Below are 27,682 nucleotides of genomic sequence, written 5' to 3'. Positions count from 1 at the left end.
GTTGAAGATGGCTCCTACTAACCAGCAAAGACTCATGTCTACATATGATGTAAGTGAGGGCAAGATGATCATGAGTCACTTCATGCCCACTACACTACAACCACAGTCCCCATCAGATTACTTGAGGGCCAATCTGGAAGTCCTGGCCAAGGACATCCACCCAATGGACAAAATAGAATTGCATAAGCAAACGGGTGAGATGGTGTATGCATCCTTGGCAGACAAGACCTTGGACAATTACAGGCTAGTAAATAGCCTAAATAATACAGCTGCTCAACTTGAGTTAGAAAGAGCATCCTCTCAAGCAAAGGACAACAGAATCAGGTCCTTAGAAGATATAATCATAGAGATTGGGCATGATCCCAAGGATATCAAGGGCATACAAGAAATATTGAAGTTGAGGGATGCAGACATGGCAGCTTTGAGGAGAAAGATCAAAATTCCAGCCACAATTCACCCTCAAACAGATGAAGTTGCCCAGCAGAGGCATGATGAAGATGCCACAGCTTTGCTGGTGTCTCTATATAAGCAGCTAATCCAGACTCAAGAAAAGCTGGGAGAATCACAGGCAGCACTACAGGCAGCTTTGAAACAAAAAGAAGATGGTCAGACCTCCTAGCCTCATCCAGAAATAATTAATCTTGAGGAGCCTCCTCAAACTACTGCCCCTCCCATGTAGCAAACAGAACAAGCAGCACCTTCTACCTCAGCACCAGCACTAACAACAGAGCAGGCCCAAAGCGTGGACATGTAAAAGCTCAGAAATGAGATTCAGGCCTTGGAAGCACAGATGACAGAACTAAATGAGGCCAGGGAGAAATTAGCCAAGGGAAATGAAAAATATGACAAATCCAAGCAGACCGTGGCAGAAAAGGGCAGGGAAATAAAGGCCCTTAAAGACAGGATTAAGGAGCTGGAAAAGGAACTCACATTGGATAAAGTGACAGCTGAGCTCAAGACAGTGCTATGGGCCAACATTGGCCAGTCCATCACTGACCAATGGCAGTATATTGAGACAATCCATGAGCAGATTGAGCTCATAGCAAAAGCACAGAAGGAAATCCAGAGATCAAGGGCAGCTCTAGGCAATATGCCTAAGGTTGCCAACAGAATGATCAATGTGCTTAACCACAGAACGAGTGCTCAGTTAGCTACTATGGGAATCTCCAACAGAACTGAGACCATCCAGCTAATAAAGAGGGTCATAACACTGAGGAACCTAGTGCAGACATTAGAAAGAAGGACCCAGGATATGCAGACCGAGGTAAGTAGATTCATGGAAAAGTTTGTGGCATTACAAAACAGAGGTCTTCCAAGCTTATTGAATAGCGCAGGAAAACTACTTTCCCATGAACCCTATGCCAAGAGGGTGAACACCTTTGCCACAAATCAGATCACAGAGAAGGCCAGCACCTCAAAGGAAACAGGGCCAGTTACAGGACAAACTCTCTACAACAAGGTAGAGAATTTATTCTTTATAATGAATGAAATCAAACATCTGTTTGAAGTGCCTCCCAATTTCTATAAATACACAGAGGCAGATGAGACACTAGATGCAATTCTGAGACACCAATTGCCCACAAAGGAATACTGGACCAAAATGATACAGCTGATATTATAATCCAGAGCCTGTAAATCAAGTGTTGTTATTTGGTTATTCAAATTTACAAGTGATCATGCACAGGAAAACTTGGAAAGATTAGCATGCATGAAAAGGGAAGGGCTGAGCCAACTCAGCAGAACTATTTGGCCAACAAAGCACAATTGACAGCTAACAGGTAGCAGGGCCGAAAGTTACAGCACGACAACCATAAAGACGCATATTCCAGCATTAAAGCAGAACATCCAGACCGACTCAGTGGCCTCCAAAGGTCAAAATATCTCCTGACAAACACAAAGAGCATTTATGTTGTATTAAAAGCAGTAGTAATTTCTTATCTACTGTTCTGTACGAGTTGGTGAAACATTTATTTCTCAGATGACTCAACGCCTTAGATATTTTGTATGATCGTTTGTATATATTTGCCCCTCGCATAATCTTGCAGGGGTTGTTGTTGATTTCTCTTCAAGAGTTTCTTATGCTGTAAGTTTCCAGACCGTTAATACAAAGGTTGATGGAATTTCCAAAGCACTGTGTTCCCTGAGTTTTGTGGAGTGTTGCTGAATGTTACAGGATTCCTGCGTATTCTCATGGCACAATAAGTCCTCTATAAACTTTCGTTATGTGTTTTTGTTACCTTTTCATGGCTCATTCATGCTTCCAATTTCTATAGTTAATAGCAGAGAAAAAGAATAGTTTCAGGATTTATTCACAGGATACCCTGAACTCAATCTATGCTATTATGAATGTTTTTCTTCAGTTGTAGACATAAGGTGTAATTCTTAAATGCTGCACTTTCAATCTATAGCTTTTTCAGTGAACGTTGTTTCAGGAATTCGAGTTTGCTCCTATACAACATATCACTTTCTTACATCTCGGCTTAGTGGAGAATTCTTAACTGCTTTTCACTGGTTGAACACACCTCATAATCACAATTTCAGAACTGTTCCTTGAGATATTTAAATGGCCCTGCAATATCAGCAAACCTACACAATACTCCAGACAACATTTAGCTACAGACTCCATTGCCCAATGGATTAATACTCTTTAAAGACTTACACCTTAGGTACAGAAGACATCCCTCAACCAAAACATAAAACAAACCCTGAACACCATAGCTGGCCTAAAATCCTATCAAAACAGAGACAAATCATAAAGAGAGAGCCCTCTCTGATTGCAGTTTGGCTAGAAACTGCAATCCAAAGATTGGTTAGTGGTTACCCCGGCCGTATTCCCTTGGGAGTCATAGGGAACAACCTGGGTGTTAACACTTTCTTAACTAGTTGATTGTGTGCTTAAGATAGTACTTGTATCCTACACCAATAATTGATGTATTTATATTTTTGTTTAATATAATAAAAACAATATATAGTTTTGTGTATGAAATAACCCTTTTTGGTATCACAACAAGAGCTCACACCTTAACTACCTCACCGAAGAGCCTAGGAATATGAGAGTGTGTAAAGTTGATGTAGACTAGTTTATGCATGTGAATAGTTTCCAATGTGTTTTGTAAGGAATGAAAACCTATGTATGGACAGAGAGCTATGTAGGATGAGAAAACCAATGCATAATATCAAGGGTACTATTTTGCTACCATCATTGAATTTGTGAAGCCACCATGGCATTGTTGATGCTACTTTGGATTCCTTTCGCTATTGAAATTTGAGCCTTTTATTATCTGTAAAGAAATATATATCAAATAGATCGAAAATTGGAGATAAGTAGGACCGATCAAAATATTGATCATATCCATCAAACTATCTTATATGGCATTTACAACTATTTCTTAGAAATTTTGCTTGTAGTTGCGCAATGTAATGAAGAGTAAAAGCATAAAGAATGTAAATTATATAGGACGTCCATCTTTTGATATTATCATCTATGGTGACTTCAATGATAATTACCAACTTGGTAATATTTATTCCATAAACAATAATTCAAATGGATATACTATATTCAAGAACTTGTGTTATGGATTGAATAGTTTTCCGTTTCTCCTTATTGTTGTTAGTTGTGTTCATCTAGCAATGTGGCACTAAAATCATTGCTTGAATAGTGATTTACTCTCAATGGAATATCGAATGAGAAGAAATTCGAGGGCACGGTCATAAGCTTCATTGATAGAGGGAATTACTCCCCTAGGGCTTTTTGGGTTGAAACCCTAGCAGACTGAAAGTTATCTATTCAAAGAAACATGCATTCATACAGCCATTATGCTATTATAAGCAAATTCTATGATAAGGGTACGTACCTTTGGTCCTACGTTTGAGAAGGCCTTTAGGGTCCAAACCCTTCTTGGAGCTCCCTTCTTCTCTTTTGTCCTGCAAAACAACCAATTCAAAGAACACAGCAGTACATGGACAAAAACTTATAAAGAAACCATCTTCATGTTATAAAGAAAGGTAGTTAGTTATGAAATTCAAACAACCATTTACATATGAATTCTAAACATGACTATCATTAACATAAAGAAGATTCATTTCGGGAACCAAGACATGTGTTTCTTTTATTATAGACAAATAAAGTACATAAAAAGGAATATGTTCACCTGAATCACCTTCAGCAGGCTCCAAGCAAAGCTTCCTTCCGGATCCATTCCAGCCTCAAGCCTCTAACAAAACTCCTTCCATGACTCTCTCCATGATGTCATAAATGGTGGATGAACATCAACACACAAGGAAACAAAGGTTTCCTGTACAAAATGGGGGAAGTGCAGAAGGCACAAGGGACTTCAGACCTGGTCAAGGGAAAAATCTCAGCATAATAACATTTCTCTCTATCCTCTCCCCCTCTAGGCCTTCCCTTTGAGGTCATTTTATACCATCTCCAAAGTATTTTTTTGTTTAGGAGTTGGTTGGGAACAGTTGGGCCACGGGCACTAACAGGTGATCAGCAGGTAAAACCCGCGATCTCCTCACGAAAATGAGGAGTTTTATATTTTTTTAAGTGTTTTAATACATACACGCGGGTTGGCTATACACAGACCCACGTATACACGCGTTTAACTCAGGGCAATGTCGCGTATAAGGGATAAAACACTATTTTTTTTGAATTTTAGGACCAGGTCTGGAAGGAGGGGTTGCCCTAGGCCATGAGTACAGCATCACAAACCATAAGAGTGAGATTTGGAGCTATAACATTCATGAGAAATGAAAATGCTAGAAAAAATATAAGCATGCAACAATTAAACAAAATTGGGGTCACTAGCCACAATTTGAGATGGTGTACTAAGATTTGGCAGAAGAATCTACAAAGGGAAATGGTGCATATTCCCTATGGTGCTAGTGAAATAATATCTTTCTCTATCGTGTTATAAATATTGGTGACTATCTAGGACAATGGTGTGACTATATTAGTCTTAGGATGATTTATTTTTAATGTGTTAGAATGTATTAACATTGTCCATGTTTGTAAAATAAATGATGAGGAATTACCAAAATCAAAGAAAGAGGTTATTTCGTAAAACTGACTGTAGATACATTCAATATCTAGAATGCTTACCTAGATAACTTGTAAGTACAATAGATGGCATTGATGTCACTCGCAAGATAGAAGCATGTCCATACAATGATTAGTAATTCAGTCATTACAAACAAAGAATTGATTTAGTTTTCTAAAGAAATTTATAGAAGAGGTCATGTGGAAGTAAAGTTTAGCATAGATGGCTTTCCACATAGTTCAAAAGTTTTTTATATAGGGAAGTATTTCTAATTATTTGTTGAAGACATAAGAGTGGTCTTCTAGTGAGGTTCTGTGACAGGCTATGGATGATATTCATTAATTGAATTCAGGGGATCTATGATACGAGAGTTGAAGAGTGGAACCCAAGAATTCAACTTGTCAACTACACATTTACAAATGTTATGAAAATACTTGACGGATTTCTCAAGAATATAATAGTCAAGAGGATCAAAGATAAGTACTCTTTAAGAGAGAGTGTTGGATATTTAACTCATAGTTGTGTTATGCATATTGACTAGTATTCCTCATATAAAAATATAATGACTATATGAGTTGTTTGATTGTTAGATAGTTATATTTGAGAGATTTAGTCCAACTAAAATGGCTCCTAATTTAGTGTTTGCTTGAGATATTTTGTCAATTGGTTGATTATGTGGTTAAGATAGTATTTCCATCTTAAAATAATACTTGATGTACGATATATGTTTTAGTATGATAAAAAAACTATATGGTTTTGTGTGTGAAATAACTCTCTTTAAACTTGGAATATATAGAGAAGAATCCCCAATGTTTTGTTTCCATGAATTGAAAGGATGAAAAAAATTATGCAACTATTATTGTATTTCTTTCCATTTTTATACTTTATTGGATATGGAAATAAGTTTTTGGTAATGAAATTGGAAAACTTGAAATTTACTATAAATTTTATTTTACATTTTACTTTTACTATTTTTAAGTGTACCAATTTTGGAATAGGGTTTTAGAATTTAAATTTAATAATCAATAATTAATATGTGGATGGTAGTGATTTAATTTCTATCAATATCCACAATATTTTTAGTAGTAGTAATGGATAAAAGGTCGAAATTTATTTTAACTATAGTGATACCCTTTTTTCTTTTCAAATTAGCTAGTTTCAGCCATATAAATTAAATGGCTCGTAAATGCCAATAGGCATTGAAACACTTCCCACGTGATAAATCTCACATTATCAATATTAAAATAATTATAAAAATAGTGCACCCGTATAAATTAAATTGTTGGTAAACATCAATCGTCAACAATCCTTGATAAGCATCAAAACACTTACATCATGATAGATCTCACGTTACTAATAAAAAAAAACATAAAAACTAAGTTATTATTATTATCATTGATATTATTATTATTATAAAAAATAATGAATATATAAGTTAAACATATATACATTTAAAAAAATATGGAACATGATTATTAATGGCAAAGATTTAAATCAACTTTACCATGGAAATACTTAATTTGTAAATAGGTTTTGTTACAAATTTGTGGGCCAATACCATGGCTTATCAATACCACATACTTAGAATACTTGTTTATATGACATTTTTTTAATTAATAAATTTAATTCAAAGCTTAAAAATAACATAACTATTGATAATTAAATTAAAATTCTCAAATCTTATTTCCATAATAGATAAATCTGTTAGTGCAATTAACTAAATTATGACTTTATTTAATATTATTAGTAATAATTATAAAACATATATATATATAAAATCTTATTATATATATATATATATATATATATATATATATATATATATATATATATCTATCTATATATATATATATATATATATATATATATATATATATATATATATATATATCTGAAGACATAATAAGATATTACACACATATATATATCTATCTATATATATATATATATATATATACACACACACACACACACATCATACTTACCTTGGAGATTATTAACATGTAAATAGGCTTTGTTACAATACAATGCACCAATGCCATGTCTAACTAATACCACATTCCAAAAAAATCATAATTCATCTTCATGCAACACACGCTCATATCATTTTTTTAATCAATTCATTTAAATTAAAGGGCAGAAAAAGAATAACTACTTTTGTGATAGATCTAAATGTTTGACTACCATTAAGAATACTATAGAAGTTCTTTGTAGGTTAAATCCCTACCATCCGTCTAATAATTACTGATAATTAAATAAAAATTTTAGAAACTCTACTCGAAAATAGAGATGCCTATGGGGTTAACTAAAGAAATGTGATACATTAGGGGAATTTTGAGCTTTAAAATGGGCCTTATAAAGAAAATAATAAAATAATAGTTAGAATAACAAAAATAATAGTTGGAATAATAAAATGACATGATTTTTTAAAGAAAAAAAGGAAATTACTTTTTTATTGTATGTTTAGCTTATCTCCTTGTAGGATCACTAAATTGTCAAGAGTAGACATTTGTTCGATGTGGCCTTAAATTCCACATCCTATGAGCACCCACGTTGTATGCACTTATGAGTATATCACATCAAAAAATTAAAAATACATGAAAAAAACATGAAGACGTTTTTTCATGTATCTTCAACTTTTTGATGGGGATCTACTAAAAAGTATGCAGTTTCTATACTCATTAGATGTGGAATTTAAGTTCAGGTTAGATGTGGAATTTAAGTTTGGATCCAAGAGATGTCTATGCTTCACAGTTGAATGAGCTATAAGGAAATAAGAAAAAAAATACAATAAAAAGTAGATTTCTTCTTTTCCCTAAAAATGTTTTGCTTTGCTTTGAGGATGGCACCATTACCTTGAATCATATTGGTTCTTCTAAAGTTAATTTTCTTACTACATTCTTTGTTTTAAGGCTCATTTTTTATTTCAAAATTCTGTTAATTAAAATAAAATATATAAAAATTATTTGGAATGTGAAATGATTTATGGATTGTGAGAGATGTGGTATTGATAAGTCATGGTATTGTAAAAAACCCTATTTACAAATGGGGTGAATCATTATTATTAAGAATTTTGCATTAGTATTCAAGGTAAAAGGTTGATATTTATTTCAAAAATAGTTATCTCATATTTCTTTCTCACCCTAATTAGAAAATAATAAAATTTAATTAATATATATATATATATATATATATATATATATATATATATATATATATATAGTATTAATTAGTAATAATATTATAGCAAAGCTTATTTATTTACGATTTCAAAATTTATATGATAAAATGAATATGTATATAAAATTAACAATAATATTAATTTAAGTTAAAATTTTAATTCAATTAATATAATTTTTTTTATAAATATTTTAACTAATAATATAAATTTATTATAGAATTGAGACTTTTGTGATCCATAATATGTTTGTGAGAATAATTTTGGCAAAATCACATAAAAATCATTTGTCAATGCGTTTCGAACCAACCAGTGTGGTTCATCGTCAAGACAAGTTGAAGATCCAATCTGAGCGATAAGTTAAATAAGGACAGCACACCATTCCAACAACTATATTTTACCGAGTAATGGATAAACAAGACCTCTAACGTCGAGATTTGACCAAGGCCTAGGGGGAGGGATCAAGGTTGTTAAAAAACTTTTAATGGTTAATAATATTATTCATATGAATTAATAGAATAAATATTAGGGGATAATTCTATAATATATTAATATTAACAATCTTAATCTTATCCCACATTTTAAGTGACCGTTGCCTAATATATATATTAATAATATTATTATTAAATACGCATTAGTAAGATTTAAATTTAAAACAAAAAATATAATTGAAAATAAAGAATTTTTTTTTTTTTTTTTTTAAATAAAAAATATAATAGTAATGTTATTATTACTAATATTACTATTATGATATAGTAATAATAATATAAACTAATATAAACTAATATCATATTACTAATATGATATAGTAACAATAATATTACTATTATTTTAAAAATAATCATAATATTATTATTATTATTAACTTCAAACTAATAATACTTAGCTAATATTACTAACTTATAATCTGAATAATTTTATTAAAAGACTAATATTATTATTAGTGCTACATTTTTGTATTATTTATAATTGTTAATGAAAATAGCGATAATGTTATAACTTTTATTATAAGGTTAATTTCTTTTTCTAAGAAGTGACTTAATGGTAAAAATATATTAATAAGAAAATTGGCTGAGGGTGAAAAATTCATTTATTACTAATTATAATAAGATTATATTAAAGAGTAATACAATATAATTCAAACCTGATCAAGGGAAGATAAAAGATAACACGGAACAAAGGAAAGCAGGGATGAAGAGGCTAGGAAGAAAGGGCTGGGATCCAGCGACTACTAATCTTCGAGCTGTCATCCCTATTGAGATTATTAGGCCTTTTCTCGATTTCAAGGGCTTCTCTAAATTTTCGATGGTGAAACTGCGCAACTTTTGCAATAACACGAGCCTCTTCTATACAAACATGATGTTTAGTCTTTTCGGCATGCTCTGAAAGGGCCGAGGACTTGGCCCTTCCATGCTTTAAGTCTGTGGAGTGCTCATTAATCCTTTCATTAATAGAACGACCGGTCACCAATGTATGGTGTCCCACAGGAATAGGGAATGACATAGACACCCTTCATGCCTTTAGGGTCGACAGGATCTTTAACAGATCTTCAGGGAGCTACGGATAGTATTAATGTAAGGTAGGTGAACCCCTAGGACCCGGTCTTTAGGATCTTTATCGACTGAAGGCTCCTTTCAGGCCTTGAGGAAGGCTTTCTGACCGAGGTGTCTACTGTAACCATTTTTAATGAAGACATCTAGGAGATGAGCCTTCTCCTTTTCCAAGCTCTTTTCGTCAGATATTCTTAAAGCGCGGGTAGCAAGCTTGCTGAGAACGCCCAAATTTATATTATAAATATCGTTACTCTACTTTCCCATATCAAATATTATATTTAATTTTTCAATCGCATTACTTCTCTCTTCTATGACTTTATGTCATTTCTCTCGCGGATGTCTTTATATCGTGGGACAATTTACAGGCTTTCTTTTGTTCACGTCAACCACGGTGGTCTTCTTGATCTTTACGAGTATTTTATATGCAGTCATTCTTCATATGTCTGTGTTATAGACAATTTGTTTTCACTTTTTATTAAACAAAAATAGTCCTATTCAAACCACCCGTCCCTCATAGGGATGATCAATTTGCACGAAACATTGAACACTAATGGCCTTGGGAACGGTATTTCCTCGAACATAATTACTAAATTTTTAAAGAAAACTGTATATTCTATAGTTTATCAAGATCCTCCATTGCCTTTTTCTCAGTGTTACTTTCCCTTACCCAAATCCTTACTCTTAGTTTTGTACTTTTTTCTGGTTCCTTCTCTTATTAATTTTGTGTTTCATTTTCAATATTCTTTTCCCTACTTTCATTGCTACTTTTCCATTTCACGAGCAAAATTTTCAAATTAGGTTTAATGTTTTTCTATAATGCTCCGTTTTCAAATTTCTTCTTCCTTTCTAGTTTAACTTTAGTCGCTTGGCTTTTTTCATTGGTCCTCTCTCTTTTACTCTGGTCTTCTTTATTTTTCATTGCGTTTTTATTTGAACTTGCACTTTGTCATATGAAAGTCATCTCTCTCTAGATAGTCTTTGTGGAAGTAATCCAAACAGATGGTGAGAAGTGCAATGATTCTCGACCACTTTCCTTGTCTCGTGAATCTTAAACCTCTTCTCCTCAAAACCCGTAATTCTTGATTCCATTTGTCAAAATGAAATTGTTTAGTCCATATAATATTATTGGAAAAGGATAAGTGGGACATAACTTCTTATATAGAGGAGTTACTGTAGCATTAAAACCATGAAGAGATGTTTGGTATGCAATGCCTTGGATAATTAGTGGATTTGGCTTGACATGTACAAGAATGGTTTGAGGATCATTAATTAGTTTGTATATTGTGATATAAATTGACCTTTCATCCATATCCGGGTCTTTAGTCAACTCCAGGACATGGATAACTTCTTCTTCCGTTAGTATAAGGAATCTATTTCAAAAAAATTATATTCATACAGAAGAGTGAAGAAATGAACATATCTTAATATAAGAATGCATTTATTTATGCTCCCATAAATCCTATGAATACACTTGAATTGGTGAATACATTGCATCCCATTTGAATTGAACCGAGACAGGTAGCATGTAGAGTTTTAACTGTATGCGGGATACATGACCCATACCACTAAATATATTATTGTAGATGAAAAGATAATAGCCTAATTGAATCTTGTTCTCTCTTCGAGTATGTCATATCGTATAGGACCACGCCATCTTAAATAACTGTACAACTCTTCTCCTCATATAGTTTTCTTACCAAAGCAATGACATGCCTCTGATGTTTTTTATGTTTGAAGGTGGGTATATATTCGTTTCTCAGTGTTTGAACTACTTGCTGGCATCCTACTAGCCTCTGAGGATATCACGATGACCATTACTGCGGGTTAATTGCTCCACCCATTCATTTGTCATGTACTTCTCGACCATAACGAACTATTAGTATGTTTCCATGTCACTTTGTTAACCAGAAACTGTACATTTTCATTCATCATTCGTCACTATCTTTGATTCATATTTGTATGGTTTATGATCCAATTAATGATATATACCCATGACCCTGCAACTAGACTACGAGCCTTCTGGTGTAGTTGGGACCTCGAGACAAATATGTTGGTCATGGCAATCTATTTCTAATGCAGGAAACATCGGAACTCATGATTCCTCGTTCTAATGCTAGTAGAGCTCTCGATATTGTGAGGCCCTTGAAGTGAAGATATGAGTATATGAATTTACTAGTTCCGTGGGATAAGGCTCCATGGCATTATCTTCTAGTTTATCCTTATTTTCTTTCTTAAATTTTGCTTTCTTGGGTTTGCTAGCAGAGTTAATTAGAAAATTGTTTCCAAAATCAAATTGGAATGACAAATAAATTTAAAAACTAAGTCGCACCATGATTTGAGCAACATCTTCCTGGTAATGAACCAATAACCGGAATGCTTTTCAAATTCAACAGGAATGGTTTTCAAATTCAACTGGTACTTGCTAACAAACACAAATTCAGAATCAAACTCTGCAAATGGTCTATGCATATCTCTTCTTGACCCATCAGATTATCAAAGAAGTAGCTTTTCCGCTGTTTAAGTAAACATCCAAATTAATTGGAATGGGCATATGCAAAGCACCTGATAATAGTTAAAATAGTTAAAATAGAAGGGAGGTTATTTGTTAAATTTTTTGGAAGGTTTTTGGGCATATTTTTTAGTCTAATTTGTTTTCCACCGGATTTATTGGGATCACATGTTTGAGAGGCAAATTCCTGGCAATCTAAGTAACCCCGGAATTTTTTAGGGTGCAGAATCCATATATAAAATAAAAAAAAGGAAAATTATAAACAACACGTTTGACGACCATTTTTTTCACCAAATCAAACCCAAAACTCTGAAAATTTTAACAAGTAAACAACACTAAAATTAAAATAAGACTAGAGTTAAAAGTCGGGCCAGGGGAGAGTTCTAATTCGAACGAAAGATTGCTGTCACAGAGTCCCTAGTATTGGAAACTACTAACAAAAAGTACCAAGTAAATTTGAACTTGGAACAATTTTACGGTTCCAGGATTTAAAGAAATCTATAAAATAATTTTGTAAGGACCATTAGTGGGTCAAACTAGCAAGGGCATCGGTCGCTGGACCAAAGCGGGCCTTGGCACTCTTTAGATTTTCTAAAACATTGAACTTTTGCGATGGCACGAGCAGTATTGAGAATTTAAGCCCTAAATAAGGCACTCGAAGAGAGATGAAGTAAATAATCACTCATTTCAGAATTCTATGATTGTTCAATAAGGTGACAGGTCCTACAACTGTCTCCAATTCGAACGTGAAATTTTGATTCAAAAATAATAATTCTTATTGATGTTAGCATGAGTATACTTTCAATGAATAAGTTTGAGAATTCATGCTGAACCGACTATCACAAGGCGCCTTTTGGGCATACTACGATTCGCTGAGTGTGCAGCACCATCGTGCTTCATAGCTGGCTACTGTGACATAAAATTAATCTAAACAGATTGTGCTTCACAATGTAATTACACATGTTGTTCTCTATATTGATATTAATGTGCGGATTCCATAAATAATATAGCACTAAAAACATGGTCAGTTCATCTTCTATTAACAAAAATTATGAATATTATATGCAAGATAATATCATCACGATAAGCATGCACAATTTCAATGAAAATAGCTTGCCGGCCTTTTCCTTTTATTAAACGTTTATGAACATCAACTGCTTGAGACAATTGCTCGGTTCACCAGTAACTTGAAGCCAAAACCATATAGTGTACAAGGAAATCTAACCATAAAAACCAGGTGTCCCCACCGAGCCACCCCACCGCAGGTTGTTTCCACCCTTCGGTCAGTTGGGATGGTTAGCTCATCGTTTTCCTTGGGCCCTAGCCTACTGAAGTCCTCAACCGTCACTCTTAGGTCCCTTCTCATCTTGAAACCTATCCTTCTTCATATGTGAGTTATCCTCATTCTGTTCAATCAGCCATTGGCTTGTTCGGTTCTATTTTTGGGTTGTCTTCATTCTCGTTTTGTTATGCCTCTATTCATTCCATCATGTGCATACTTATATTACATGAGACCTTCCGCGTGACTTCCTTCTTGCTATTTCATGCAGGTCGCCTCACTCAAACCAATGATCATTCTATATGGTGACCTCAATTTTCGTTCCATTGGGTGCCAAATTTTCTTTCCGTCAAGTGCCATATTTTCATTCCACCCGCTTAGCTCCCCCACCTCATTCCGACAAACACCAAATTTCAACTTACTCGTTATGGTTATGTAAAATTTTGGCTTACTCACCTTCGCTACTCGACCCAACCCTATTACACTATGGCACCCCTACTTCAATCAACTTTGTCTCAGGCCAATCTTGTCCACTTCTTGGTTTCCCATCTAAAGGCATTTTGGTCCTTGTCATGGGGCATCCATGTTGCTCCTCTTGGTGTCGTGTTGGGCCTCCGCACCCATCATTAGGTCAAGTCAGGTGCTTGGTCACCCACATCCATCATGCCAGCAAGCTTTGCATGCACACTTAATATAAATCCCAAGTGCTAGTATTTCAACCCCTCACATTGGTGCACTCTATCCCAACATCCTCCTTCATCAAATTCCATATATTCATCACAAATCATGTAATGGGAATGTTGAACACCTCGATTAAAGGTGTGCCCAATTCTAGGGCATAACATCTTCCCCCACTCATATTTAATATCATCCTGACAATACTCCAACTATGACCATTTGGTAATCTCCCATTAGATCTCCTCATCGTGATGAAGTCTCGTCAAATGATATCTTTGACTACATCTCTAGAAATCACTACTTCATATTAGCATGTGTTGAATCCACTCACGAGGTTTAGCTGATGAGTTAGCTAATTTGAACATCACACCAAAATCCACAAGAAATCATATCTCACAGCGCAATAGCCTTGATCTCACATCATATGACTCCAACAATTTGTTCTTGTAGAGGCACCACCCTAAGTACCCTCATAATCTATGCTTTTCATCAAACTGCAATATAAAGCCATATCCTCAAGGTTTAATGAGATGAATAGGATTGTTGGTCATGGTGACCTCCACCAACATCTCGTATTTAATCTCTCAGAAGCATCTATCCTTACTTCCTCCTCATGTAAGTCAACAAACGAGGATATGATACGATCCTACCCTCTACATCCTCAAAAAGCCTCTCAGGCTTTAGATTTAGTGACCAACCTCCTAGGCTCAATGTTGATGTACTAACCTTTTCCTCAGCCTTAATATGCCATGGTACCTTTCCTTAGTCACATATTTGACTATTGCTCCCATCCCAATCTCCTCTATTTGTTCCAATTTACTCGTCTTCCTCTCCAACTTCTCTACTTGTTTTGTTAGAGTGGAAATGATGTCCACATATCATGAGAGAAGGGAATCGACATCACTATTTCTAAACTCTCTACATGTAGCACCAAAATATTATTGTTCACTTTCAAGGATTGTGATCATCCTCACTACTATATCCGGTCTCCTTGATGCTCTCCTGAGGACCTCATAACCTGCAACATCCCGAATTTAGATGCAACTTGTTGCTCCAAAGTAGTGATGTTATTCTTAATCAAAAAATTCATCGCTAACTAATCCTCTTTGGAGATCCAAGAAGAGATGGCTTTCTTCTATCTAGCTAAACTTATTGTTTTACCATCCTTGGAAGTCTTCCCTTTATCCTAGTCCTTCTTCTTCTTCCTACTCTTATCACTTTGCATCTACTCGTTATCCTTACCATCTTTTTGGTAGTCAAGATGTCTCTATGCTACGGTGATGGATGTTATAATAGATTGGACTCCTTGATTCATTACATCCTTCTTTTCTCATGGTTGGAGATTGTTGATAATGACATACACCCTGTCCTTCTCAAGCATATCTCTAAGCTCCAAGACCTAATAACTCCTTAGTATAAGTTTACATCTTACATGTATACTTCAGCTCCCTTAGGTGATCCCTTGCTAACCATTCTTGATTCCATGATCCAAACTGTGTAGAAAGCTTCTTTCGGCTCTTTCCATGTCTCAATATTTTCTGTGATGTGATTTGTTGCTAAGGCCTCAACCCTAGTCCTCCACCAATTTTTTTTTTTCTTGTGAGGTACATGGTTTCTGTATTGATTTTTCTCTCTTAAAAACAACCTTTCCTTTATTTCAACATCTATTCCATGTCCCAACAGAAGTTCCCTAATACATTTGCAGTCCTTGTCACATCATACATCTATGGTTCTTTCATCTTCATCTTCACGGATGGACTACTTGGAATTTTCACAACATGTTCTAATATTGCGATAGTATCAACTTGGTCTCTCGTGAGTGCCACAAGTGACTTCACCTAATCCCCATGTCCTTCATCTAACTCTCATGTTGTTAGGATTGCCTCTCTACAAATTCAATGGAGTAAGACATTGATTTAATGGTCTCCTTAATATTTTGGATATATACTTGGGGTTCTTCAAATTGCTTTCCATGGTCTTCCATTTCTTTAACCATATGTTCCAAAGTCATCTCAAGATCTTCTAATTTATGAGCAAGTTCCACCTCATCCCAGTCCACTGGGTTAGACCTAGTGCTCAACATTGTAACCTCCTTCCTTCTGGATGTGATCCTATCAGGTTCAATTTCTTCAATTGTACCTATATCAATAACCAATGGCCAAAACTCCCATTCCCACATAGAAATCAATTATAGAAGTCCCTTCCCCTAATATTGAAAAAAATTCATATGTCTCTACAAAGTTCATTTTGCTCTTGTTTCTTCTAGTATTACATTCTTTGATACCAACTCCAAGTGGTAGAGGAGAAGTGTTGTGGACTCTTCTAATATAAAGTTCGATATTGGTGGCCTGGCTGATGGTGATATGGAAAACCTCTCAAATTTGGCTACAATTTCTTCAATATCTAGTTGAATTTCTCCTTTTGCACCTATTGGCGTATCAGTCTCTACACCCACATGGGTTTTTCCCTCTGATCACCCCAATCCTTCTTATCGGCAGGAAGTTTCTACACAGAGCCTTATACTCTATCAAGACTATAATTCCAAAAGAATTACACAAAAACACTCTCGGTACTTTAAAAATGAGGAACCTGCGTTTTCAACACAAAATACACTACCGGCGGGAATTTTGTTCCAAAGGAACAAAATACACTATCAGCGCTTTTAACCACAGTCGCAACATTCAAATAGTCTTCATGTTACTTCCAAAGGAATTACACTATCGACACGGTAATATTCAAAGTATTGCATTATACGCAATATACACTATTGGCCCCTTCCAACGCTCCTTCTCCAATACGATAACACATGGCTATTGGCAATCGCTATCAGCAATTCCGAAAGACCACACCATAGACTCCTCCCACTTCAATTGTACGATGTGATAGTCCTTGCAAACCCGAAAATTTATCCAACCCGCTATATAATATTTCGTGTCTAATCTTATCGGGGTTTTAGACCTCGACAGTTCCACAGCGCTTTCCACTCCACTTGCGATTAGGCGATGTGATAAAGGTTCGAACCCAATATGGTATGAACTAGAATCGATAAAATTTCAAGTCCAGAGCTACGTCCAGACTAATGTTTTTCCGCGAATTCTCTTTGTAAAATAGAGTTTGTTGTGTAACTCTACGTAACGATTTGAGAGCCTGCACTCGCCCATATGAAGGAAAAGTAATCTTAAAGGGTCCAGCCTAAACATTCATGGGAAAATAAGGCCAATTCATCCATATTCAACCTCAGAAGAAGCACTTGAACTGATACACACATATAATTATCAATTAATAGAGAACTACCAATGTAAATACACAGAGAGAGGTTTCTTCAAAGGATAATACTTCCAAGCAACACTCTCACTATGAGCCTCCCGTCATTTTATTTATAATCAATAGATAAAGCCTGTCCCACCCATTATCCTTTATAAAAGAAAGCTTTTACATAGAGTGATTTAAAGCGTAAAGCTTTGTTACAACTATCCATAACCGATGATTTTGCATGATTTATTCTTAATTCTATTTTTATCCTAAACTAGGAAAGCATGGAAATTGCTGGCTAAAGGACCCCACTTCCTTTCCTGTAGAATTTTTTGGATTTTTGGAATATGTTTGAAGACTTTTTCCCTCTAAGTCACATGCTCTTGCATCAGACTCGTGAGGAAAAAATTCTTCAGGGGCTATTGTCCATGAGTTCATCTATAGAACTACCCAGTTTCTTTAGCATATCTTTTGTAACCCAAGTAGCTTCAGTTGTTGGTTGATCCTTCCACTTTACCAAATACGGGAAGTACTCTTGTCCCCTTGTTTTCTTAAACACCTTCTTGTCCAGAATTCTTTCTGGCTGTAAATTCTTTGCTGTGGGTAATTGTTTTACCCAGTCAATCTCTTGGGTCTACTGATCTTGTGTTGTATCATCTGCATTTTCACGTTCATACTTGTATAGGTCTGCAACATTAAAAATTGGTGATATTCCAACATCAAGGGGTAACTCAATCTCATAGGCATTTGCAGAAAATTTCCTCAACACTCTGCACGGTCCAATTTTTTTGAACTTCAGTTTGTTATACTCCCTCTTTGGAAACCTCTCCTTTCTGAGATGTGCTAAAACCAGATCTCCAACTTCAAAGTTCACCTCTCTTCTTCTCATGTCTTCTCTAGTTTTGTATTTGATGTTGCTATCCTGCAGCTGTTGCTTCACTTGTTCATGTATTGCCTGCATTTTTGAAGCAAAGTCTTCACCCTCTGCACTTCTCATCTCTTCTTTTCCCAAGTTTCTTAACTCAGCTACTCCTCTTGGATGCATTCCATAAACAATATGGAATGGACTCTGTCCTGTACTCCTATTAGGTGAGTCATTATATGCATATTCAGCTTGTGCCAATACTTGATCCCATTGCTTTGGATGTTCTTTAGTAAGGCTGCTTAAAAGATTGCCTAAACTCCTATTCACCACTTTAGTCTGTCCATCAGTTTGTGGTTGATAGGCAGAACTGAAACTTAATTTAGTTCTCAACTTCTTCCATAGTGTCCTCCAGAAATGTCCAACAAATTTGGAATCCCTGTCTGAGACAATACTTTTGGGCAACCCATGCAATATTACAATCTCCTTAAAAAAAAAATTAGCAATGTGAGAAGCATCACTAGTTTTATAACAGGGAATAAAGAGTGCCATTTTTGAAAATCTATCCACTACAACAAAAATTGAATCATTACCTATTTGAGTCTTCGGTAAGCCCAAAACAATATCCATACTTACCATATCCCAAGGTTTATCTAGAATTGGTAATGGGATATACAAACTTGTGTTTTGGCTTCTTCCCCTTACATGTTGACAGACTTTGCAAGTTCTCACATACTTCTCCACTTCAAATTTCATTTTCGGCTAGAATTAAAATCTGTTTAGCTGCTCATAAGTCTTCTCTATGCCAAAATGTCCTGCAAGTCCTCCACTATGTTTTTCTTTGATTAAATTCTCCCTCATTGAATAGTTTGGTATGCACAACTGATTTTTCTTAAATAACAGTCCATCTTGTAAGAAGTAATCCAACCATCTACTCCTATCCACCAAAATAGGGATTTTACAAGCCTCAAATGCCTCGTTAAAATCTGAATCAGTCTCATACAATTCTTTAACAAAATCAAAACCCAACACTTGGATTTGACTCTCTTGAAATAATACATTCCTCCTACTTAAGGCATCTGCAACTTTGTTTGACTGCCCATTTATATGCTTCAAAACAAAATGGAATCCTTGAAGATACTCTACCCATTTAGCATGTTTTTGGCTGAGCTTTGGCTGTTGCATTATAAACTGTAGTGCATGGTTATCTGAATAAAGGATAAATTCTTTTGACATTAAATAATGCCTCCATTTTTTTAATGACTGCACAACTGCGTAGAACTCCTTGTCATAAGAAGAATACTTCCTTTTTTAATCATTCAACTTTTCACTAAATAGGTTATTGGTCTATCTTCCTGGCTTAAAAAACCTCCAATTGCTTCTCCATTGGCATCACACTTCACTTGAAAAGGTTTGTTAAAATCAGGCAAAACCAAAATAGGATTTTCAGTGATTTTCTTCTTTAACAGCCGAAAATTCTTCTCTACTTCAGCAGTCCATCTAAATGGCTATTTATCCTTCTTTTTGGTCTCAATAATAGGTGCATTAATCTTACTAAAATTCTTGATGAATTTTCTATAAAAGCTAGCAAGACCATGAAAACTCCTTACCTCAAAAACACTCTTGGGTGAAGGAAACTCCATAATTGCCTTGATCTTCTCTGGATCCATCTTCAGCCCTTCAGCAGAAATAACAAAACCCAAGTACACTAGCTCTTCTTTCATGAATGAACACTTCTTCAAATTCAACAATAATTTCTCCTGTTGTAGCCTTTGTAAGACATAATTCAGATTTCTCACGTGCTCCTCCTTACACCTACCGTAAAATAATATATCGTCCAGATATACTATTACAAACTTACTAATGAACTCTTCAAGAACCTCATTCATGAGTCTCATAAATGTACTTGGTGCATTGGACAACCCAAAACGCATTACTCTCCACTCATATAATCCTTCATTTGTTTTAAAACCAGTTTTCCACTCATCCCCTTCTCTTATCCTTATTTGATGATACCCACTTTTAAGATCTAGTTTTGAAAAATACTTTGCTTTACTCAAGCAATCCATTAAATCTTCAATTCTAGGTAATGGAAATATGTACCTGATTTTGATTTTATTGATGGCTCTTGAATCTGTACACGTTCTCCAACCTCCACCTTTCTTTGGACTCAACACTGTTGGTACTGCGCAAGGACCCAAGCTTTCTCTGATCAACCATTTGTCAAGCAATTCTTGCACCTGCTTTCTAACTTCTTCATTTTTTGTAGGAGTCATTCTATAAGCTACTTTATTAGGTAGACTTGCTCCAAGAATCAAATCTATATGATGGCTAATTCTTCTAATGGGTGGCAACTCATTTGGCAAATCATCAACAATAATATCGCAATATTTCTCCAACACTTCTTGAATTTCAATGGGTAAATTAGAAATTTTAGTAGATGTCATTATTACCTTGGGCTTGCAAATTACAGCAAAATTTACCTCATTTTCTTCAATATTCTTCAAGTATTCCTTTCCTCCTAATAACAGATTTTTTGGATCAGTGTTCTTTCTTGGTACATCTTCTTCTTGCAGAGGCAACAACGTATGATTGACACCATCCTTCCCAAACTTGTAAGTGTTTTTTAATTCCCATCATGCATGGCTCCTCTGTCATATTGCCAAGGTCTTCCAAGCAATATGTGACACACATCCATTGGCATCACATCACATACAATCTTACCTTTATACTTGCCCACCTGAAATTCCACTTCACACTATTCATTTACTAACAGTTGATGTCCCTTTTGCAACCATGACACCTTGTAAGGTGTTGGATGTTTCATTGTCTTTAGCTTCAATTTCTCCACCACTTCTATAGAGACCAAATTATCAGTGCTGCCACTATCAATGATCATCTGGCAACATTTCTCTTGGACTTTACACACTGTCCTAAACAGAGTGTTTCTTTGTGATGGTTCAACCACCTCCTTTGCTGGCTTGAGAAAAACTTTATTAATTACCAAAGATTCTCCTCTCTCTGGTATATTTTCTTCTTCTATCACTGCTACTGTTGGTGCCTCTCCCTCAGCTTGAGCAACAATTGCACTCCTCTAATTTGTTTCTGCATTCTCTGAGCACTCAAAAGAACTGTGTCCCAGTTTGTAACATCCATAACATCTTATTTCTATGCTTCTTCCTCTGCTTCCTCTTCTTCTAGAAAAAATCCCTCTACCTCTTGCATCACCTCCCGTGGGTGCATGCTGGGTTGAGCTGCTGCTAGCTCAATCTTTAGGTCTTGTAGATCTCCCTCTACCACCTTGACTTCCCCTTCCCCAGAAAGTACCTCTCCCTCTGGCAAACTGCTTCCTCATGAGCTTTTCTTCAGCTTTTAGTGCTATCTGATAAGCTTCCTCTACTGTTTTAGGAGACAATAGACTTATTTCATCTTTAATGTCCATCCTAAGGCCATTCACATATATGGCCACCTTTTCGTCTGTATCCTAGGCTTCTTAAGCTCTTATGCTTACCTTGTAGAGTTCCTCTGTGTATTCTTTTACTGTCAAAGACCTCTATCTAAGATTTTGCATCTGTCTGAACAAGGCTTGCTGATAATTACTTGCAAGAAACTTACCTCTTAGCTTTGCTACCATCCTGCTCCAATTCTTGATTGGTTTCTTACCAAATCTCTTCCTTTCTACCTGCACACCATCCCACCAAAGCGTTGCATGGCCTTTTAACTTGGTGACAACAAACTTCACTTTCTTCTCATCTTATGTTTCTTCATAGTCGAAGAATTTGTCCATGCCATTAATCCAGTCTATCAATTATTCTGGATTCATTCCTCCTTCATATATTGATACCTCAGTCTTTGGATTGGTTGTGGATCTCAATACTGACTGAAAGAACCTAATCTCAGGAGTAACTGCTACAACTTCCTCCTCTATAGCTTCAATCTCAGGTTCACTAACATCTCCATCATCTATGTTCCTACATGTTATTAATGCATCCAATCTAGCTTGCATCTATTGCACAGCTTCCATCACTTTATCATTTGCAATAGGTCGTCCTCATCCGCCACGTCCTCCTCCTCTTCCAAATCTGAAAGCCATAGTAACTTTCCTTCTCCTGCTTCTAAGATTCAATCCAATGTTAGCTAGTTGCTCTGATACCACTAATGGTGGCCTAGGTGTAGGCGATATGGACAACCTCTCAAATCTGGCTACAATTTTGTCAATATCTGGTTGAATTTCTCCTTTTGCATCTATTGGCGTATCAGTCCTCTACATCCACATGGGGTTTTCCCTCTGATCACCCCAATCCTTGTTATCGGTGGGAAGCTGCTACACAGAGCCTTATACTCTATCAGGACTGTAATTCCAAAAGAATTATGCAAAAACACTCTCGGTACTTTAAAAACGAGGAGCCTGCGTTTTCAACGCAAAATACACTATCGGCGGGAATTTTGTTCCAAAGGAACAAAATACACTATCGGCACTTTTAACTACAGTCACGACATTCAAACAGTCTTCGTGTTAATTCCAAAAGAATTACACTATTGACACAATAATATTCAAAGTATTGCATTATATGAAATATACACTATCGACCACTTCCAACACTCCTCCGATGCGATAACACGTGTCTATCGAAAATCATTATCCGCGATTTCGAAAGACCACACCATAGACTCATCCCACTTCAATTGTGCGATGCGACAGTCCTTGCAAACCCAAAAATTTATTCAACCCGCTATATAATATTTCAGTTCCAAGCTTATCGGGGTTTTGGACCTTGGCAGTTCCACAACCCTTTCCACTCCACTTGCGATTAGGCAATGTGATAAAGGTTTGGACCTAATACAGTATGAACCAAAATCGATAAAATTTCAAGTCCAGAGCTACGTCCAGACTAAGGCTTTTCCGCAAATTATTTGTGTAAAACAGAGTTTGATGTGTAACTCTATGCAATGATTTAAGAGCTTGCGCTCACTGATATGAAGGAAAAGTAATCTTAAAGGGTCCAGCCTAAACATACATGGGAAAATAAGGCCAATTCATCCATATTCAAACTTGGAAGAAGCACTTGAACTGATGCACACATATAATTATGAATTAACAGAGAACTACCAATGTAAATACACAGAGAGAAGTTTCTCCAAAGGATAGTACTTCCAAGCACCCCTCTCACTATGAGCCTCCCGTCATTTTATTTATAATCAATAGATAAAGCCTTTCTCAGCCATTATACTTTATAAAACCATGTTTTTACATAGAGTGATTTAAAGCATAAAGCTTTGTTATAGCTATCCATAAGCGATGATTTTGCATGATTTATTCTTAATTCTATGTTTATCCTAAACTAGGAAAGCATGGAAATTTTTGGCTAAAGGACTCCACTCCCTTGCCTGTATATTTTTTTGGATTTTTGGAATATTTTTGAAGACTTTTTCCCTCTAAGTCACATGCTCCTGGATCAGATATCAACTATGATACCAAGGATTGGTGAAGAGTTTCATTATTTTTCTCTTTCATGAGTATCAATGCTCTCATACTGATTTCCATGACCCTAAGGCCTCCTATGGTCACAAGGAACCTTTTGGGTGCACCACAACCCATCACGTGTGCGACACTCACATGTTTCACAGCTGCCTAATGTAGCACAATGTTAATTCACACAGGCTATGCCTCACAATTTAATTACCCATGTTTTTCTCTATATTTATATTAAAGATAGATAAGTAAAAGACTATATAGGAAAAATCATTGCCACATCATCTTCCATTATTATAAATTATTAACATCATATGCAAGATAGCATCATCACTATAGGTATGCATAATTCCAATGGAAACAATCCTCCAATATTTTTCTCTTATTAAATGTGTATGTACAACAATTTCTCTAGACAATGGCTTATTTCAATCAAAACATTAAGCCAAAACTATAGAGTGTATAGGGAAATTCAACCATAAAATCCCATTTACCCCACCAGCCCATCCTACCACCCTACCATGGGTCACACCCTTCTTCCTTCGCGAGTCATTTCCACCCTTTAGTTGGTTCGCTCACTTAGATCATCCTTATCCTTAGGCCCTTCCCCACCACAACACCGATCCCTCACTCTCAACTCCCTTCTCATCTCACATCCTATCCTACTTTGTACACGATATAACCTCATTCCATTTGATCCTCCCTTAGCGTATTCATTTTTTTTTTCATTTGGTATCCATTCCCATTTAATTCAACATCTCTTTGTTTTGTCATGAGGCCCTTCGTGTCACTTCATCTTCGCGCTTTCATGTAGTTTCACTCGATCAGGTCAACGCTCATTTTGTGTAGCCACAAGAAAATTCCATTTCAATGAAGACCATTTTTTCATTTCATCGAGTGAAAATTTTTTGTTTCGCCTATTCGGTTTGCCCACCGTTTTCTAACTCATGCAGAATTTTTCTGCACTTATTCTATTGATTCCAAATTTTCACTCACCTATCTTGGTGGTGCCAAATTTTGGTTCACTCATCTTTAACGCTCAACCCATTGTCTTTCCACTAAGGCGCCCCTACTTCAATCCAACTTGTCCCAAGCCGACCTCGTCCACTTCATGGTCACTTGTTTAGAGGATCTTTTGTCCTTGTCTTGGGGTGTTCACATTACTCCTCATGTTCTTGTCTTGTGCCTCCTTACAAATCATTAGGATAAGGCAAGTGTTCGACCACGCACATCCATTGTGCCACCAAGATGCCAACACGCACCTAATGGAAACCACAAGTCTCAGTTTTTCAACACCTCATGTTGGTGCACTCTCACGCAACATCCTATTTCATTGAATTTATTGTGATATCTTCATCACAGATCGTGCAATGAGGATATCACACACATCGGTTAAAGTTTCCCACAACTCTAGGGCCTGACACTGACTAATAAGTCATTAGGTGTTGAGTGACTTTTGAGCTTGCTAATGTTTTAATTATAAACAATTTTCAACCCATTTTCTATATTACGTACTTTGATGTTTTAAAATTTTGCAATGACCCACCTTAGTCATCTCTTAACAAAATGAACTTCTAAAGAAACCTGATAAAATTTTCATGGAATTGGAGACTTTTGAAGCATACATTGTCAATGGTTGTCAAGAGGTTACATAACAAAAAATAACTATTCAAACCTTGAAAAATAGCCCGCAACTAATGCTATTCGAATATTTGAAAATGTCTTACCACATGTGGTTCAAATTCAAAGACTTTGATTTAAAAATACTTCTGGCCTAATAATGTTATTGGAAAAAATTTGAAGTTCCTAGTGATTAAAGCTTAAACAAGTGTTGGAGGGTAGCATATTCTTGACCACCCAATTTAGATAGTACACCCTAGAAAAAATTGCATAAGAAATTATAACGTACATTGGTCAATTCTAAATTAATAGTGGTCAATAGGAAAAATGAATCCTATAGTATTCCCTTGGAAGGAACTAATAAATTGAGATGTTGAGTGGATAAATTAATTTCCTACTTACGTACAAGAACTAGTATAAATTTTGGTTGGTTGTAATCACTAGTAACTCTACAAATTTACAATTCCATTCCCAAATGAGTGGTGAGGAAAACAAAAATAATGGTGGGAAGTAATGCCTAGTAAGTATATTTATTTACATCTAATTTCTATCCACTTTTTCTGTAATAACTTGCTATAAAATTATGTTGTGAGGTAATTAATGGTAAATATTTTAAGCATATATTACTATCAATGAAAACATAATAATGATGGTAAGTAACTTTTAGTAAGTATATTTATTAGCATCTTATTCCTATCAATTTTTTATAGAAAAGCTTGCTTATGGTAGGAAGTAACTTGTGTGAGCTATTTTCAAGAATTTTATTTTTGGATGGCTTTCCTACAAATCTTGAGAATAAAAGGTCACTATACAAATATATAAAATTCATGCTTGAACATTTCAACCATATTCATAAATTATGACATAAAATATGTGGGGTAGTTATCCACATGGAATTATATTGACCAAAAGTTGCAATAATGCCTTCAAATTATGGTGCAATCAAATGTTTGGAAAATGGTTTTTCAAATAATTTTGAAAAATAAATATTTATTTTTCAAATTTAAACATTATAAAGTGTAAGTCAATGCTAAACTTATATTGATCAACAAGAAAATCAATTTCTAAATATCTGAGTTGACGAGGACTAATAGTAAGGGTTTGACTGCTTAATTTCAAACTTCATTTGAGGATTAAAATATTGAAGGCTATTAAAATGGCTCTATAAACATATTCAATATGTTAACGACTTTAAAAAACAAGAAAATTTGGAATGATGCCTAATTAACTGTATCAGGGGCATTTTAAATGTTGATCACTTGGAACATGACAATTTTGAACAATTGTTGATGAACCTATCATGGAAAATTAAAATGTTGTGAAACATTAAAGTTAGAGAGATGTCCAATGAACTACCAAAGTACTTTTCAATCTAACACTAGCACAATGACATTAATAAATGTGGTTGATATACGTTGATAGCAGTGCATCAAACACGTGTACAACCACATTATTAAATATGGTTGATACAAGTTGATAGATGTATATCAACCACATTAATAATTATTAGGTCTATGGTAGAGATTTCATATTATTGTTAAATATTAATATTAAATATTATATTATATAACTAAACAATTATATAAGTAACAATAATATTTTATATTATAAGGTTTAAAATATTGGGTTTTAATATAAGTAAGCACAAGCTAACTATTCAACTAAGTGAATAAGTTTCAATTATAAGCCCTAATATTAAATATAATATTATCGACGCAATATTAAATGCTAATATAACTTTTTTGTTTGTTAAGTTGTCTCAATTTTCTAGAGATTACATTAGGCTTGACCTTTGGCTTGAGAAACCATGACCCAAGTGCATTGAAGCCATCAAAATAAATCGGGGATCACACCTAGCCTAGGCCACACAATCCCTTAACATGGTTGGATTTTTGTCAATGGAGTTTCGAACCGATGACCTTCATATCACAAAGTGACTTAACGGTACACCACATCATTGTTTATTCTACACCATGTGGGAAATGTAAAATCCTAATATTAAACGCAATATATAAACCCAATATTTTTTCGTAAGTCAAAATAGTTCATAATACCTTCAAAAACATAAATACATCATGGGAAAGAGGAAGTTCAGAGTGAGGAAATCTACCTCAACCTTTGTCGTCATATAGAAACTGTAGCTACTAACTAGACCATCCTTATAGGCCACAAAATAACCATAATCATTACAAAAACTAACACAAGTTCCCAAGACAGAGACAAGTGTCTAAACTTT

This window comes from Pinus tabuliformis, chromosome 3_1, assembly GCF_031772625.1.
Source record: "Pinus tabuliformis cultivar Carrire ecotype Pingquan chromosome 3_1, CPIR1, whole genome shotgun sequence".
Classification (NCBI taxonomy): Eukaryota; Viridiplantae; Streptophyta; class Pinopsida; order Pinales; family Pinaceae; genus Pinus; species Pinus tabuliformis.
The sequence above is the reverse complement of the archived record's forward strand: the minus strand, read 5'-3'. Positions refer to the sequence as shown.